The following is a 19,179-nucleotide window of genomic DNA, read 5'->3' as shown; positions in this document are numbered from 1 at the left end:
TCTTGTGTGATTGGCCCAAGTGGTGAGCCGGCCGGCTCACCACTTAGCATGTTTGATTGACAGCTAGGCTGAGTGAATGGGGGTGTGCTGCATAAAAGCAGGGCTTTGGGGACTGGAACTTCAGAAGTCGCCACAGGACCTGAGAATCCGACGAGGGAGAAGCTGAGCCGACCTACCACGACACCACCGGTGGAGCCCTGTGGAACCGACTCACCACTTCCCGACGACAGAGAAGATCTCCCGGCTGGAGAGGCTTCTTCCCTTGACTGGTGGGCACAACCAGTTTACCTTCTTTTCCTCGCATCCCAGGACGTCTTGTGGTCGAATTGCCCGTGCCAAGCACCCCGGCAACCGGATAGCCACTTACCACTGGACCGCGAATAAAAGGACCGCTCTTTTTACCTGAGAACTCCGTGGCTGGTTTCTTCCCTGGCAGTGCAACGGGCTCCTGTCTTCCTCCCCGACGAGATCCTCTCTTCCCCCGGACGAAGCACCGACTTGCATCCGCTGCCAGGAACAACTGCCCCCGCTGGAGTATTCTCACCACTTTAAGGTACAGTATCCGCCAGGCCTCCCTTTCTAAAGATTGCTACAAGGTAATAATAATCCCTTAACCTTCTGGACTGGGTTGGCCGCCTTGACCATTTAATTGGTCCCTTTCTTTGGTCCAACTCTTTTTGAACCTTTTCAAGGCTTTTGCGCACTGCAACCGTGTGACCTTGGACACATTTCGTTCTGATCCTCTTAAAGTGGATCCGGCCTTCTGAACTCTAACTTCACGGTTTTACTTTGCCTTCCTCTCTTGTTGTGTTCTTGTGAAAGTGTTGGGATCTGTTTCAACTTATTCTCTGCTTTTCTCTCCCTTTTAAAAAAACGAACTATTAGAGTGCCATCTACGTTAAGCGCTCACCGCTGTCTGAAAATAAGTGGGGCTTTACTTAAGAATTGTCTAATATTCTTTTAAGGAAGTGTATATCTTTTAGTGACCGTGTTTTTGAACTGCTTAACATTAGTGCCTGTGTGTTTTACTAGAGGTGGTTTTAAATAAATAATTATATCTCTTTTACACCAAGCTCTGGTCAGTGTTTACTTGTTCTACTGTGTTCTTTTGACCTATTGTGAATACTCTGTATACTGCCTAACTCTTCTTGAGGGAAGTCTGACTGCTCAGCCACAGCTACCAAGTGAATCTGTGTGGTACAGACTGCTACCAAGTGGGTTTACTGCCAAACACCTGTAGTCTTAAATCTTTTGTAGTGGTCCCAGAGGGAACTGCACAGGTTTCTGCCTAACACAAGAAACCCCCTGCATAATTTTAGGCTCCCTCGCAACACTCGGTCACTCTGGCTAATTCACAGAGATGTTTATGCTCCTTCACTGAAAATATTTGCAAGCCACCAAAGACCCTAAATCCTTTGGAATGATAGTGCCCCTTGAGGAGCTTTCCTTGTTGTCCAACCCTTGGTATTAAATGCTACCCCCACCAAGGCTCAGCCTCAGGAAGTCTAGTGTATTTGATATTATTTTCTTGCCCTATTTGAATAGGTGAAACACGTTTTTAAATTGGAAGGGATTTACACAAATGCTATAGGTCGTTTTAATAGTATTCGTTTTTGTGTTTTAATATGTTTGTGAAACAAATGTTTAAAATACAGGTATTCAATTATATTGCAATGGTATATAAAATGTGCAAACTATCATTAGGAGACCTTTACTGAGTACATAGTTGGTTGGTAAAAACACATACAAATTTAGAGAGGGGGGCTCACTGTGGCCCCTTGCAGGTGCACCTCATCATCAGTGACTTTCAATACAAATATGGATACTGTTGCTCCAAATCATCACTGTGAACATATTTGTAGGTTGGTGCCCATCAATTAGAATCCAGCAGCTGATTCTGCAAGTGTAGAGAAATGTGTCCTCCTTTTGTAAAGTTTTTTTATACCACATAGATTGATAATTGTCTTTGATTACATACATCATCCACAGAGAAGATGATCAGGAAAAACAATTTAGGCACTTTGGGATAGATGTTCACTGGCAGAGGACTGGGGTGGTCTGGATAATTTTGTGTTGCGCTGAGAGGCGAACGGAAGAGATTAAAGATGTATAAGTATTTATTGCTCTTAATAACCTGTACTGATGAACTTGCCTACTTGCTTTTCCAGGGCTTTTCTGGTGTGAACGGGGCCCCAGGTATCTCAGGGGAGCCAGGAATACCAGTGAGTGATTACTGCATGTTAATATGTCTTCCCTCAATCTATTCCTCTATCCTTCTATCTATTTATGCTGTATGCCTTTTGTCTTTCTATTATTGTAATTAATTTACCACTTTTAAAGTAATTTATAATTTTTGCAGCCTCTTAGTTCATGGTTGTGGAAGAAAATGGAAGGGGAAGGTTAGTGAGAAGAAAGGAAGAGGCAGGAGTGAATCCTGAAGTTGGGATGAGTGAGGTTCTGAAGAACCCATTTTCTGCCTGCTGGTGTGGTTCTTAATGGGGACCCATTAGGCATGTGTAATGTGACGAAGACCCATAATGGTGGCTGGGTGATGGGATTGAGGTGACCTTGGGGGATATGAACTGCCACCTTGATGCAGCCTTGTAGTGGGTATAGAGAAGATACTGCAGGCTCCCCTGTCTGTCACAAGGCTTGTGCGTGGCCCATATCAAGAACCTCAACCACCTTTAGCAGAGGAGAACAGGTTAGAATTAGAAGTTGATAAACCTAGACTGTAAATCCCATCTAACCAACTTGTCAGGAGTTCATGGTGCGCTCACAGATAAACTGGGTTAATAGAGGGGCAGAGGCTTGCATTCAGGGGTCACCAGGTAGTCCCAGGGTTGTGAACTCATTTAGTAACCCCTGGAAGTAGGTATGTTAGGAAAGCACCACTTATCAGAAGTAGTCAGAACAATATATGCCACCTAGAAACACTGACACTATGTCAGCTGTAAAGAAATCCCCCCTTAAACACCTGACCTTAACTAGTGTGAAAGCATGGACATGGTGCCCGCAGATCACATAGCACGAAGGCAGTGGATTGTTTTCCAAGAGACACAAGGCCTCGAGTACAGCTTGGCCAGTTTATTGCAAGCCTTGCTGCCAGCACTTGCAAGACCCACTGCAAATTTGGAGCTCAACGTCTTGCCCAATCAAGAAAACCCGGAGAACCTGGTGTGGTCGAAAAGAGGTCATTGCAGTGTGTCAGACTCAGAATTCAAGATTGCGGTTGCACCTACAGTAACCTTGGACAGCGGCACTGTGACATGCTCCACTAGTGAATTGCTCTGACATGGGAAACTTGCCGTTTTTTTAGCATGATCACTATTCACAATACACGCTCACGTGTTTCACACACAAGGATACCCTTGAACAATTAGGCATTCTGCTTCAAAAGGAGTCACACAAGAATTTGGAGTCAGAAGTACAGAGTGTGAAGTGGAAGATAGTTTGTGGCAGTGTGGCGATGTGAGATGCAGAGAGAAAAACAGTGGTGGAGGAGACAAGCATTATGTGTTTCAGGAGCTGAGGTGAAAGAGTAGAGTTCGGATGAAATATACAGAGAACAAGAAAGTCATCATACAAGGCCAAGAAAGAAGCTTGGGGATTTTAAAACTTAACAAACTTTGAGTGGTAGTTTTTCCACAAGAGAGTGGAGTTTAAATGGCAAGGGAAGGTCTGAGGACCATGGTCCTAAAAGACACCTTACTCATTTTTGCATTTTTGTTGCAGAACCCCACCAATTGACCACAGTTATACCTAATCCTTTATTTTCTGTTGTTTGTAATAAAACCCTTGAACCATCTTGACCTCTAGTTGTCTGTTTATCTCCTGGCCTGGATAGCAGCCAAAGGGGAACCCGAGGTTTCTATCTTACTTTACTCACTACCAGCAAAATCTACCTGTAGAGCAGGAATGTCTGGGGTGGTGTGTGTGTGTGTCACACCAGGAGTTCTAAATTGTCTCTGCTTTACTCCTGTGGTGATAGTTTAGCCATGTTTCTTATGTTTTGGTCCTGTGCTCAATAATGTTTTTGCTGTCCTGTTTCTGTTGGGCATGGGCAAGACCGATAAAGTTGGAACGGGTTTTAAGAGCAAGCCTATCATCACTGACTGCTTTACTGTTGCCTGGTGACAGACATACTATTATGGATTTCCTGAAACTCATTTGGTCATGCAAAGTTTAGCCGAATATTTATTTGCTGTGGTTCCTTAATAAAAAAACAAAGGAAGGCCAATGAACGTTATTGAGTTATTGATGTACTATGATAATTGCCGGTCAGGAATTAGAAATACATGTGTGCTAATTATTTGACTCAATAATAATCAGTGGTTAACAACACCTGTAGGATTCAGTAAATGGAGCAAAATGTTTCTCAGCTAAATAGCTTTGGGTCTAAAAAGCTGTGGCAGCAACAGCAAATGCTCCAATGCTTTCCTAAATAGTAAAGTGATCCTGTGGAAAAAAAAGTTTATATGTTAATTCTTTCCTATAGCTACGAAAGTATTCTTGTGTTAAAAGGTGTGAATGAATAATCCTTTGTCTTTTTCACTTGGGATTATCTGTATGTGTCCACATTACACTTGTGTTAACACTGAATTGTCCTTTCTACCAATCCTAAATTACATCATGCATTTTAGTAAAATTTTGTTCACTAGATGCCAAGTATGCTGAAATCATTTGTTGGAATACGTACTTGCATCCATAATTATTTCCTGCAGACAATGTCGAACCCATCATTCACCCACAGGGATTTTGTTATTTCCGGTAATGCTTATGTTACTTCATCTTGTCCGGGAATTCTTAGGTGGCTTTAAATACCATGTGAGATTAGCCCCTTTTACGTCTCTGGCTTCTGGATTATAGAGGCATTCCCATGTGCCAGCATCAGATAGGACTTTTATTCACGACCCCCTACTAGCAAAACAATCGTTTCTAATGGATTCCTTCCTCCCATGGAATTATCATCTATGATATTCTATCCGCAGCGCAACTGATCTTCGGAAACTTTTTCTGCCGCCAGGGGGCACAAAGGAGCTCGTATTGGACATGATGTTGGGGCCAGTATATATCGAGGCACTGTGAACTCAGTTACACCCTTTTTCCCTAGAACTCTCATGCTGATTGACTGCGGAACCATAGGTTTACAAGCTATCCGTCTAGAGGGGCATGTAGGGAGGGCAATAAGCAATCTGTGGGAGGAACATCAATCAGAAAAAAACATTACTGATAGCTAAGTGATTTGTTCTCCTAATGTATTCCTTCCTCCCACGGATTCCTCATCTATGATAGAATCCCATAGCAGACAATACAGAAAGGGGCTGAGGTTTTGGAGCTCTGGGCATCTTCAAGCCTGTCCAGTAGTATGAATTGATGGCCATCCTCAATAAGGGGCCTCAAAGGGAGACCAGCCTGCATTTTTATCCAACAGTGGCCGAGCTGACACTTACATTGCTGCAAAAACCATGCTTGGCACCAATTGTAAACAAAGATCTGGTTAGGAAGAACAAGCTGTCTTCTTTGGACATGCTTAATTTATTGGAGAATGTCTCCCCTCAGATTCTAGTTTTGCAGGCCAATAAAATGCGAACAGAGTTAGAGTCCTTGACAATCCCATCTCTCCCTCTGCATGGTCAGAGCAAGAAGTTTGGATTGCTTTGGAAGAACATTTTTGGTAAAGGAAGTGAAGTCTTGAAGGCTATCAATACTTCCCCCGTTCTTGGCAAGTACACTCATGTCTTATGGAAGGTAATATTCGAAGTGGTTAACCACCTAACAATGGGAGAGATAATGGATGGCTTCAATGATTTTGTGGCTCAAAGGAAGGAAGCAGCATCTCAAGTCCTACAGTCAGGGTTGGATAAAGCAAATATGTGGCCCGAGCCATGGGAATCGCATTCGTAGTGCATAGGTATTCTGGTTGAGAACCTCAGGCTTTGTCCTCAATCTACAGGCAAAACTATTCTAGATACCTTTCAACGGCTTACAGCATATTGAAACAGTAGCTGATGAATCTTTAGAGAAGCTCAAGTCTTGAAAGGCAACAGCAAGGTTACTGGGTCTTGCAGTTCAGCAGACACATGTTCAGTCGTTTGCCACATCTTCCCCGTCTTTTCACATGGGCTATGTCCTTGGACCCTTTTCATCTTTCACCCACGGGGGAAAACACAGTTTGCCGCCACAAAGGATGGCCAAAGGCGTTTCACCCGTCCCGTCAGAGGGTGAGGGACCCAAAGGAGTCAGACCCAAGGATTAGTTGTGCCCTCCGAAAGTGTCAACTGAAAAGCCTCTTGAGTTTTTCTCAGCACACTGAGGACTCATAAGAGTAAGAATTCCAGGGTTCATGAGTGTTCCAAGGCTGGATGTGTCCCTTGATCCTCAAGATGGTTATTTTCATGTGCCAAGTCATCTAGGGCACATAAAGTACCTGAGGTTCCGAATTGGTGATGCACATTACCAATTCCACGTATTGCTTTTAGGGTTACCCTCCGGCCAAAGGGTCTTCACCAAGTTGATGTCAGTGTTGGTGATTGATTCAGCAGGGAGAAGATCCATGTCTTCTCTTCCATACCTGGATGACTGGTTCATTAGAGCTTGGCCCCCTGAGCTGGCTGTTTCCCATCTTCACTGCACTTACCACCTCATTCACAGCCAGAGCGTCTCCCGGAACTTCAAGAAGTCTCATGAAAAACCTTCTCAGGACCTACAGATCATCTGAGCAGTCTTCGACACTCGCTGTGGAAAGGCATTTTCTCACAAAGGCAGTGTCTGGAATTTCTCAGAGATGGTCAGGTAATTCCAAAACTCTAAATTCCTGTTAGCCTCATCCTTTCTTCGTCATGGGAACCACATTTGTAGTGCAGAGGTATTCGTGGTTGAGAACCTCAGGCTTTGTCCTCAATCTACAGGCAAAACTAAGCTAGATACCTTTCAGTGGCTCACAGCATATAGAAACAGCAGCTGATGAATCTTTAGAGAAGCTCAGGTCTTCGAAAGCAACAGCAAGGTCACCGGGTCTCGCAGTTCAGCAGACACATGTTCAGTCGTTTTCCACATCTTCCCATCTTTTCACAGGGGCCATGTCCTCAGACCCTTTCATCTTTCACTCATGGGGGAAAACAGTTTGTGGCCACAAAGGATGCCCAAAGCCATTTCACCCATCCCGTTAGAGGGCGAGGGACCCAAAGGAGTCAGACCCAAGGATTAGTTGTGCCCTCCACAGTGTCAACTGAAAAGCCTCTGAGTTTTTCTCAGCACACTGAGGTCCTATAAGAGTAAATATTCCAGCGTTCTTAAGTGTTCCAAGGCTGGATGTGTCTCTTGATCCTCAAGATGGTTATCTTCATGTGCCAATTCATCCAGGGCACATAAAATACCTGAGGTTCCTAATTGGTGATGCACATTACCAATTCCACATATTGCTTTTAGGGTTAACCTCCGGCCAAAGGGCATTCACCAAGTTGATGTCAGTGTTGGTGACCCGGTTCAGGAGGAAGAAGATCCATGTCTTCTCTTCTCTACCTGTATGACTGGTTCATCAGAGCTTGGCCCCCTGAGCTGGCTGTTTCCTATCTTCACTGCACTTACCACCACCTTCACAGCCGAAGTTTCTCCCGGAACTTCAAGAAATCTCAGGAAAAACACTTCTCAGGACCTTCAGTTCACCTGAGCAGTCTTCAACACTCACTGTGGATAGGCTTTTACTCACAAAGGCGTTGTCTGGAATTTCACAGAGATGGTCAGGAAATTCCACAACTCTAAATTCCTGTCAGCCTCAGCCTTTCTCTGTCTTCTGGGCCTAATGCAACCTTGCTTTTTTCTGGTCATGGAGCCCGAACTGCGAATGACATCGCTGCAATGGCTTCTCCAATCACAGTGGTCCCATTTCTCAGGCAGCATCATACCTGCTTCAGGTTTCGTCATGCAGGATCTACCATGGTGGGCCCAGAGGCACAACTTGAAGTTGAACAAGGGAGGGGAACATTTCTATCAACCTTGTCCGGAAGAGGCACTGGTGACGGAGGCTTCCCTCCAAGGTTGGAATGCCTACCCGTGGGTTCTCACCGGCTTTATGTAATTTCATCAGCGGGTGTAATTTTGATGGCTTTTTTTCTAAGTATTTTTTACTGAAAAAACATCGAAATTGATTTATTTTTATTTTTGGGGGTGGTTCCCTGACATAAACCCCACATCCCCTAATGTTTTTTACCTATTCCCGACCACCCCCAGCCCTTATATATACTTTTCCAACCTCCCGCCACCCCCAATATATTTCAAGAGTTTTTTGCGTAAAATGTACTTGGAAAAGAAAACATCGAAATTACACCAGTCGATCAAAGAACGCTATACCGTTCTCACCATGAGCAGGGACTTGGTCTTTGGCACAGACCAGGTTGCACATCAACCTCTTGGAACTGCAGGCAGTCAGGCCTGTCCTGAAAACCTTCTTTCCATCAATTCATGGTAAAAGTGTTTTGATCCTGATGGACAACACACAATAAGTGAGGGTGTCTATGGTTGCTGCCCCTGTGCAGGGTAGTGATGCAGTTGCGGTTTTGGACTTTGAGAAGAACATTTTCCTTTTGGCCACCCATGTGGCCAGGGAGGGGAATGTGGTGGTGGATGCTGTGAACAGGCATGGCTCTTAATTCCCAGTAGTGGGAAATTTCCCAAAACATTTTTGCAAAAATCTTCGACCTTTGGGGAAACCCTCAAGTGGATCTGTTCACCTCCATTGTTGACAGAAGTGTGAGTTTGTATGCTCCAGGAAATTCCCTCTGAAGGGGGAACTAGAGGATGCGTACCTGGTGAACTGTAATTTCTAAGGGGTTTGTGTCCTCTTACAATTTCCTCATCTTAGATATATTCTTCCTGCTTCAGCAGATCTCTGAAACCTTTCAACAGCAGGGGCACCATGCATCGTGGGTGTTGAGGTACTCCAATGTGCTCTTCTTTAAGCCAGATGTGGCATCAGTTAAGTATCTTGCACTGTGCCCCATAACCTGAGTAACTTTTTCCTTTGGACAGGTTATTTCACATTGCAGACATTCTGCTGATGTAGTTCCAAGAATTTCAAACCCTGAAACCCTCCGGTTTCAAAAGATGTGAGGATTGTGATGCTAAAATGTCTGTCACCGATCCTCACAGGGTCTGCTTCTGGTGTGTTGGTACTGGACATAAAGTCGCTGATTGCAGGCTGTGCTAGACGTTGACTCCTAAGGCATTAAAAGAGAGACCATGTAAATTAGCTCTCAGATGCTTGGCGTTCAAATCACCTTGTACTACCTCTTCAAACAAAAGTCCCTTGAAGGTAGGAGCTCCAAGGCAACTAAGAAATCCCAGTAGAGAACAAGAAAGACACATTATTTTTATCGGAAATGATCACACTCAAGAGTGATTCATAGCATTCTTCCTCCTCTTCATCTAAGAAGAAAAACAGAAGACGTGAGCCCTCGTTCCAAGTATGGCGTCTGTTCAGCGAACTACTGACAAACAGAATAGCCATTGATCTCTTGGGTTTACCACAGGATTACAAGCAGTGGTGGGTGGTGTAAATTCCCATTTTTTTGAGTCCATAAGACTCCATTGGGATTTCGGCAGAACTACCGCCGGCAGTAAGGTGGAGGATTTACCTCCAACATTTTGCTGAAGGTAAGTCCTCCACTTTAAGTACATTACCACCACTTTGTTTCCATCCCCACCATAGTCGGAATGAGGGCCATAGACATTCTTCTTTAAGGAACTCCTCACCCAACAGATGTCAGGAACGTTTCCCTGGTGGCTAAAATTATCCTGAACAACATAATTTGCACCATTCCTCACACGCTTCACTAATGCTACTTTTCGGCATGGAACTATTCCGGAGGATGTTAAGAAGGTTGTAGGTACACCCCGGTTAAAAAAGATAGGTTTAGATTCCTAAAACTTAACTATAGGCCTATCACTAATGTTCAGTTTCTTCTGAAGGTCATGGATCGGGTAGCCACCATGCAGCTGCAAAAATATCTTAAGGAGGCCAACATCTTTCATCCAAGACAATCTGGATTCCGAGAACATCATGACACTGAGAGTGCTTTATTTGGCCTCCAGAGTGAAATGCTGGACTGTATGGACAGGAGTAAGCCCGGCCTGTTGATGTTGCTTGACCTATCAGCAGCTTTTGACCTCCTGGATCATAAGAAACTATTGGCTACTCTATCTTCTGTGGGCCGTCTCTCCCCACCAGCCGTGAAGTGGATGAATTCCTTCTTGTCGGGCAGGATGTCGAGAGTCTGCTGGGGGCAGGCAGCTTCTACTCAAAGACTGTCTAACTGCAGAGTTCTGCAGGGTGCATGTCTGTCCTTGCCACTCTTTCATTTATTTGCGCCCTTTATGTAATATTCTGGACAATTTTGGGGGCAGATTTACAAACTATGCCGATAATACTCAGTTGTGGATAGAGCTGAGTGGAGACTATGCTGAAGACAGTAGAAACATCCAAAGTGTATATCCAATAGTGAAAAACTGGATGACTGCTAACAGGCTTAATCTTAACAGTGCTAAGACTGAATTACTGGTCTTTGGATCCACACAAGCTAGGACGAAACTGAGTTCTGAATACTCAGAGTTCCTTATTAATTGGCACTGTATTGGGACACTTTTCAAATCCTTACATTGACGCATAGATGCCAGTACGGTCATGCACCAAGTTACTTAATAGACTGCCTTACCCAGCAAACACTGGGAAGATCCACAAGATCTAGTAATACTTACCGCCTCATTTGTCCTAAGGTCAAAAGAACATGCGGTAAGGGTCGGTCTTTCCTGGTTATAACCACACTGGCCTGGAATGATCTCCCAGTTGAGATGCATAAAGAGAAAAGTCTCCCCATGTTCCGTAAATGGCTTAAGAAGCTACAATTTAATTATACCTCCTGTTAACCTATGATTAAGACCTCAGCCTTGTTTTATTCACTATCCATTGCAGTTTTTTTTTCCTGTCGTCTGTTAGTGATGTTAGTTGTTTTTCTGTCTTTATGTGCCATGTGCGCCATGTTGCCTGCGGACTGAGGTGCGTTATAAGCATTAAACATAACATCAAAATTTACCTCGGCAGGAAGAGTTCCATCTTAAAACTATGGATGTATTTAGTAAGGCATCACTTTCATTTCCAGTTTGGCAAAGAAATGGCATCCCACCCCACCTGACAAAGCCAGCAGAGACTCCAATAGGCATCCACCCCAGGGAAATCTGCTATGAAGGCCCTCTGAGCAGTGTCAACTTCATTGACCATGGGTGCCCCTTCTCGATCTTTCAAACTCACATCGACATGCACATCAAATGACGAGTCTGTGTAGAGGATGGATTCCCCCTTGGCATTGATGCATGCCCCACAATCCAGGAAAGACCTTATGCAGTTGTTCCAGTCCATCTTCGATGATGACGGCAACCAAAATATTTTTGGGTTTGAACCTTTTCAGAGCTCGATCGCCCCCAAAGAGCTAATTTAGGAAGAATCAAGGATGATGGAGCTAGCCTCTGACTTAAAGAATGCTAGTGGGCTCGACACTTCTCCAAAGATACACTTCAAACAATCTGAGGCATTCGCTCATCCTAATGTGCCTTACAGAAAAGTAATGTCCAAGGTTTCAGAAGATTTGGGCTGTGGTCCTTCCATAAAATAAATAACTGAATATGACCCTACTGGCGTTTTAGACTAAATGCCCCCAAAGGAACCAGTCCTGCTGTTATATGCAGCCCTGACAGACACACTCTTGGAGATATGGAAGAAACCATGTTCTGCATCTGCTGTGCATATAGATCTAGTTAGAAAGTACAGACCTCCTTCTATAGATCCAGATTTTCTTTCAAAAAACCCCAGGCATGAAAGCTCGGTGGTGCTGTGAGAAACCAAAGGGTGTCTCACATGCTAGTCCCTGGGGATCTCTCTCTCAGGTGTCCAGGGCATGGCCATCGCCTTTAGATCCAGACCATGGGGGTAGACCAGCGTGGGAGGATCACCTGTGTGAGGGGTCTTTGGGGAGTGAGGGTGAGACAGACAGTGGGGAGAGACGGTATTCCCCCCTTTCTCATACCCATGATCCCTCCTATTTGATAGGATTCTCCGAAGTCCCAACTCCCCCCCGCCCTACACTTTTCCACACAAACACTGGGCCAACGAATAGGGCAACTGAGAGTAAGACTGCTAACTTTTACATATTGCGTTGGGCGTGTCCCTCTAATTGGGTCAGGCAAAGTCAGGCACTTGACTCTAAGTGCATATATCTGACCCCAATTAGCTCTCTTCACACGGATAAAAGGCGGAACATAGAGATACACTCTGAGCAAGGTGGAACACGAGTAAGAGCGGAACTTCCAGGGCAAAGGTGAACCTACTGGAGCAGAGCAAAGGACCGAGGGAGGCGAGTCCCAAACAAGAACGCTGCATTGTGTTTCAAGGACGCATGCGGAGGTCTGTAGAAGAAGCCACGCACATTTGAAAGTCTTCAACATCAGAAAATGGTCCAAACCCGACAGAGGCAAACTGAAGGTGTAATAAGTTAGGTGAAGGGAAAACCTAAAGGAGGTGAATTAAGCTTGGGGAAGGGGACCCCTGAAATTGTTTTTCTTTTGAACTGTTTTCTTTAAGAGTTCCGAGCCCGACCAAAGGATACCACTGTGAACTTTTGCTGTGAAAGGTCTGAGCCCAATGAGGGAGACCAATGTGAACTTGTGCTATGACCTGTCCGTGCCCGATTGAAGCTGCTTTATGAGGTATGAGCCTGACAGAGGGGGACCGACGTGAACTTTTTTGATGAACTGTGTTTTCTAAATTGGAAAGTAAGACTTTAACGTGGAAGGCCAGGCAGGCCCCGATCCACGTCTTGAACTGCCTTTGTGTTAAGAGTCTAAGCCAGAGTGTGTCATCTCGTCTACAGGGACTGCCTTACTTCGTACTGTCCAACGTGGGCAGGAGAGCTGACTCAGCCACATTTATTCTTTATATTTGAACACTGACTTTCCTTTGCATACATAGTCTCCTTTTCACACTTTGTACAAGATATAGGCCATTTTGTTTTGACGGACTCAACTAGGACTGTTTTACTTATTATTTGATGTTGGAGACTACTCCCATTTTAGCTATAGGGCAAAGTAGGAGTTTCTCCAACCCCATTGAAACTTTAATAAAGGTTTTAAAAATTGTACCTTTTGTGTCAGTGTCATACGTATGATACCATGCCTCCCTTACAGTGCGAGCTCCCACTTATGGAACAAAGACAAGTGCCTACCCATCTTTACCCCCAGACAAGGATGACAAAAGGTATGATGCACTGTCAAAATGTTTTTGCTTCTGGTAGCATGACATTAAAGACTATACATGAGTCTTGTGCCTTGGCTAAATATACCCACATTCTGTGGGCTGTACTATTGGTAGTAGCAGAGCATATCCCCCAGTGTGAAATCAGAGATGGGCTCAGGATTTGATTTTGGATGGTAAAGAGGTGGCATGCCAGGCCCTCCAGTAAGACCTGATGCAGCAGACTGCATGGGTAGAGCCATGGGCACTAGCTCAGTGTCGCAAAGATTTCTTGAGTGAAAAAGTCTGGATTAGCCCCAGACGTACAAGCAAGACTATTAGACTTGCATGGCCCTGAGACACTTGAACAAGTTCCTAAGGAAGGACACGTTCAAGATGGTAATCCTTTTGCAGGTCCTCCAGGCCCTGGAGCTCCAGGATTGATTGGTGTTGCTTGCCCTCCAGGTTGAATACTTTCATGTGTCCATACATCACAAGCCAGGAAGTACCTGAGCTTCGTGATTGGCAATACTGACTATCAGTTTCAATTTCTTTGAACTTAAGTCCATCCAAGGGTCTTCACTAAGTTGCTGTCGGTGATAGCGGCTAGCCTAAGGAGAGGGGGATTCAAGTCTTCCCTCTTCCTGGATGATTGGCTGATCAGAGCTTGCATGCCAGAGCAGGCTCGTGAACATGGCACCCTTCTTGCACAATCTGGGCTTCTCCCACAACTTCAAGAGATTCCAAATGACGCCCTTGCAAATGAAGCGGTTCTGTATTCCTCCTGGGGTTTCCCTCTAAGGTCAGGGAGCTGCACGTACAACATATGGTCACAAAATTGCAAGATGTCCTCACACACTGCTTGTCCTGGACAGTCTAGGTTTGCTGGGTATAGTGACACCCTGAAGTGTCCTGGTGCCAGAGGATTGACTGAGAATGAGATCACTTCATTGGGCCCTGACTTCTGTGCCCACTATTCTCTGGCAGTATGATGGACCTTTCTCAGATCCCAGACAAGGTCTCAACAGGATCTCTTGTGGTGGGCCCGCAGAGAGAAATTCCTGGCAGAAGAACCTTTTTGACACCCGTGGCCGGAGGTGACCATGGTTACGGACAGCTCCTTGAAGGGCACACACCTGAACGAGCTGAAGGGTGAGCAGAGACAAAACTCCACATAAACCTGTTGAAGCTCAAGGCTATCAAACTGGACCTGATGGCTTTTTTTGCCATGCACAACCTCAACAAGAAGGGGCGTGTAGTCGCCACCTCTGTGCAGGGAGGCAATAAAGTTCTTGCTATGGGCATTACAGAATGGCATCTCCTTGTCAGCAGTCCATCTAGCAGGGATGGAGAACACAAGAGAGTATGCCCGAGCAGGCTGGGCTCGGTCGCCCACAAGTGGAAATTGGGCCAGGAAGTCCTTTCAGAGATCTTCACCCTCTGAGGAACCCTTCCAATGTATCTGTTTGCATTCAGTTCCAACAGGAAGCTTGAGTGTTTCTGCTCTAGGAAATTTCCCCTAAGAGGAGCACTGGGGAACACGTTTGGGGTGGACTGGAATTTTCTACTTTTGTATGCATTCCTGCCGATCTGCATCATCTCTCATGTCATCAGTAGGTTGAGGCGGTACGAGGCAACCATGATCCTGATTGTCCTAGATTAGGCCAGAAGTACCTTCTGGGCATGGCCATTTGCCCTTCATGGCATGTTCTTCAGTGAGCTGACTTGCTCTCCATCAGAGCATCAACACCCTCAATCTTCACACGAGGCTACGGAGTGGTTGAAATACAGAGAATGGAACTCGCCAAAGACATCATGGAGGTGTTGCTTTTGGCCACAACGTCGGCGGCCAAAGTCCTATACTGCTGCAGTTGGACAAAACTATGCAACTGCTGTAGAGCCAATGAGCTAGACCATTACCTGTGCAACACACCAACGACACTATACTTTATTTTGAACCTTGCTTGATAGGGATTATAGGTGACTAACGTTTAGGGATACCTGATTGCGCTTTCCATTTTTAAACCAATCCTGAACAAGGATCATGCGTCATGATGCCAATTGTGATGCAATTCCTTGAAGACCTTACCAATACCTTTCTCCTGGCTACTTTCATCATGCTGGTCTGGGATCTGAATTTTGTCCCGACTTTCCAAATGGGAGCTCCTTTTGAGCTAATGCACTCTTACCCACTCAGGAACCTCACATGTGTTTTATTGTGAACTGTGCAAAACATCCAACCCCCAACATCCATAGCCACCCACCTCTCCCAACATTCATACCCACCCACCTCTCCCAACACCCACACTTACCCACATCCCCAACACCCATCCGCATGCACTTCCCCATCCTAACACCCATACCCACCCACCTCCTCCATCCACAACATCCATTCCCACACACCTCCCACATCCCCAATACCCATACCCAACTCCCTTGTGCTCACCCAGACTGCTTGGGCAGTGTACAGACCACATTGCCCAAGAAGCAGCGCTGTGGGCTCCCAGCCAATGAACACTCAGTTGGGGTGATGGAGGTGGAAGGCTCAGAGTCCTCGCCCGAATGTATTGCAATGTGAGGTGCATGCTGGCATGCAAAGCTTCGGCAAATGCCAAAATGCCCTTGGTGAGCTCCCTCGCCCTATGAGACACACTTGTATTTGCGGCAGGCACAATTGACAATTGGCTGCACTTGGAGTCGAATGATCTGGCTATTCTCTGTGAGGATCCCTGCACAGAGTCCCTTAAGGCATGCAAATGCTGCATCTGCATCTCTGCCATATTTTCCATGTTCATCTTGTGGCACTCCGTTGTGTCCAGCCTCTTCCAGATGGCATCTAGTGAATGCTGCGGTAGAGCCTGTGGGCTATGGAGAGGGCCAGGGCTGAAGCAGGAGTACCTGAACCCTGTGTCATCTGAATCGGATGTTTCACTACAATCACTCCTTGTAACCAGAGCACCCTGGCAATGGGAATGGCTGTCTGCCTCAGTTGATGAGGAGGAGTCAGGAACAGATGGGTGGGTGCAGGTGTCAACACCATGGCTCAAGCCATTTGTTCCAGTGGCTGGTGTATTTACACATTATCCCACCTTCCCTCGCATTCACATGTGGTAGCAGGGCCTTTGTACACATTGCCATGTTGTTGGCCATTCCCCTTTCCATTGGGCCCATCTATGCTGGGGGAAAAACGCATAGCATGAGCTCTTGGCCAGCAAATTCTCATGGGCGAGGGACCATTCATATCTACCAGCATCACCTTGGCTGCTTGCTCCCACTTCTGCACTCCCAATGCCATATATCCCTTTGATGTGGAGAGTGTTGCTGGTTTTCTCCTCCCATGGGTTCAGGGCAAGGGGCTCGACTGTGCTGCCTCCTGACAGAAGTCACACGTCTTATGTTTTTTCAAAGAGGTTGCAGATGCTGGCCCCCAGGTCATTCCAACACTTGTGGCAGTCCTTGCTCTCCCGTGGGACAATGCCCAATGCTGCAACCGTGTCCCTAATGCTGGAACAGATGGCTGCCTTCCTCTGGCCAGAGGTCCCCTGGTTTCTGGTGCCATAGAGCTCATCAGCATAAGCCACCACCTCATCTGCAAGCACATGAAGCTCACCCTCGCTGAATTTCACCTTGTGCAGCCTCATGTGTCATCTTCCCTGGGCTCCTGTCTTCGGATGGCAACTGAAAAAGGGAGATTCATGGCGGGTTGGATTGTCAAAGATGGCTGCTGCCAGACCTCCTGTTACTGCGATGACGATATTTCCGCCAGCAGTAGTACCTGTGGCAGAATTTGCGCAGAGTTGACTGGCAGTAATGGTAATTCTGCTGTTGTGGGCAGAATTACCATCCAAACTTGATTTAAGGTGGCAATTCCGCCAGACAGAATTACCGTAGGTGCTGATGGTGTGTGTGTGCGATCGCATCAACTTGTAATGCGCCGATAATTCTGCTGGTCACCACAGCGGTTACGGTAATTCCGTCTGCCAGAATTAACGCCCTCATCACCGCCCAACTCGTAATGAGGCCCTAAGTTTGGTAAAACAGGGAGTTTTCTTTGATTATGTGATCTGCCAATATACTGGAATGTGCAACCTGTGAGCAGATGGGGTATGCCAAACCGAAAGTGCTCTAACATTGAACAGATTGTAAATTTAATGGTATGGCCAAACTGGAAAAATACTGGAATTATGCAAACTGGTATTGTCGAATTGTGGTTTTCATTCTGCTTGTATTTCAACTGTATGCACACTGGAAATATACTTCCACACCCTTTGTCACCAAACACAGGGGTGGAAAGCTAAGCCTAACATGGCTACAAGTCTGGAGCCACGACCTTCCAGCAGGTCCGCCACAGAGGACCAGAGACTGAGATGGTGGAGACTCAGCGCAAAGCCACCAGAACTGAAACTCGCTGTCAGACATTTTAAATGCTCAGGATGGGGGCCAGATGCAGGAAGGCCTATTCACCCACTTAAACAATATAGGGACAAGGGAGAATCAAGCAAGGAGACTGGTGCGGAAGCTCTAAAGCCAGGAGCAAGGAGTAGTGGAGAACAAATACGCCAGGAACCAGAGGCAGACAAAAAGCAGGGAGGTTGTAAAGAGAAGGCCAGGAGCAAGGAATGAAACAGCAGAAGGATCAAGGCTCAAAAGTGGCAACCTGTGGACAAATTCCCAAGGCTGTAAAAAAAGTCCCTGGGCAAGCTAATCACTGAGTTGGGAAACATCCTGAGGAGGGATGTCAGGAACTGTCCCCCTTGAAATTCGAGTTCTGTGCCTACATCTGGTGTATAGGGTACCACATACATGCCAACCCTCCCAATTTAGGTGGGACACTCACGATTTTTCTGTGAAAAATGTTGCTATTTTTCACGTTCTCCCGCCGCAAATAATTCCAGCCCCAATTTATTCCAATGGGAAACTTTGTCTCCCGATTTCACGGACGAAATCTCCCTCCCAGGTGCCTCAAAATGTTGGCATGCATGGTACCATAGACTTTAAAAATTAGAAATGCACTCTATCTCTAAGTGTGAGAGCCAACTATGGTAGTCGGAAGGGCACTTTAACAGTTATGGAGAGAAAGAGTTGCAGGGGCATAGGACATCCTGTGAGCAAGAGAGCAACTGTATCACAATGTAACACATGCTAGGGAGAAACCATATAAATATTCTGAATGTGATGATGTCTTCATTACGAAGCAATCCTTGATACAACATCAGAGAAAACAGACTGGTGTGAAGCCATATAAATGTTCTGAATGTGAAAAGGCTTTCAGGCAAAGGCAGGGGCTCTTGTATCACCAGGGAACACACACCACTGATAAACCATATAAATGTTCAGTCTGTGACAAATCCTTGATTGCAAAACAAAACCTGATTTAGCATCAGCAAAGTCAAACTCATGAGAAAAAGATCAAATAGTCACAATATGACAAGTGATTCATGCAAAAGGTTAGACTGTTGGTACATCGCAAAAAGTACATCAATTTGAACTCATATAAATGCTCTGAATTTGAAAATAACACTTAAGCAAGTGGCAGCCTATCTGTGCACCAGAGACATCATAATGGCGATAAACCATATAAATGTTCTGAATGACACAAGGCTTGCATGCCTAAAAATGCTCTCTTGTAGCACCAGAGAACCCACACTTGTGAGAAGCCATATACATATTCTGAATGTGAGAAGGCCTTCATTATGAAGCAAATTCTGCTAAAGCACCAGAGAATACACAGAGGTGAGACACTATATAAAAGTGAATCAGACAAGCCTTTCAAGCAAAGAAGTACTCTGCTGTACTGTATCATTAGGGAAATCCTGGTACAGCATCATAGAATTCACACTGGGATAAACCATTCAAGTAATCTGTGACTGTTCCTTCATGCAAAAGAGTGATTTATCAAA

The 19,179-nt window shown here is 45.5% G+C and overlaps 1 protein-coding gene across 1 annotated transcript in view; it reads left to right on the top strand.

Moving 5' to 3' along the window:
• The first annotated feature begins 2,179 nt into the window (after positions 1-2,179).
• Positions 2,180-19,179, top strand: part of LOC138537172 (uncharacterized) — a 317,980-nt gene continuing 300,980 nt past the window's right edge. Inside the window, exon 1 of the mRNA XM_069641432.1 lies at positions 2,180-2,222. The gene's annotated coding sequence lies outside the window, so the exon portion shown is untranslated. The remainder of the gene's footprint in view (positions 2,223-19,179) is intronic.

The sequence above is a fragment of the Ambystoma mexicanum genome, chromosome 1q, assembly GCF_040938575.1.
Source record: "Ambystoma mexicanum isolate Mex_15411 chromosome 1q, UKY_AmexF1_1, whole genome shotgun sequence".
NCBI lineage: Eukaryota > Metazoa > Chordata > Amphibia > Caudata > Ambystomatidae > Ambystoma > Ambystoma mexicanum.
Note: the sequence above shows the minus strand (reverse complement) of the source record. Positions and strands in the feature narration are given on the sequence as shown.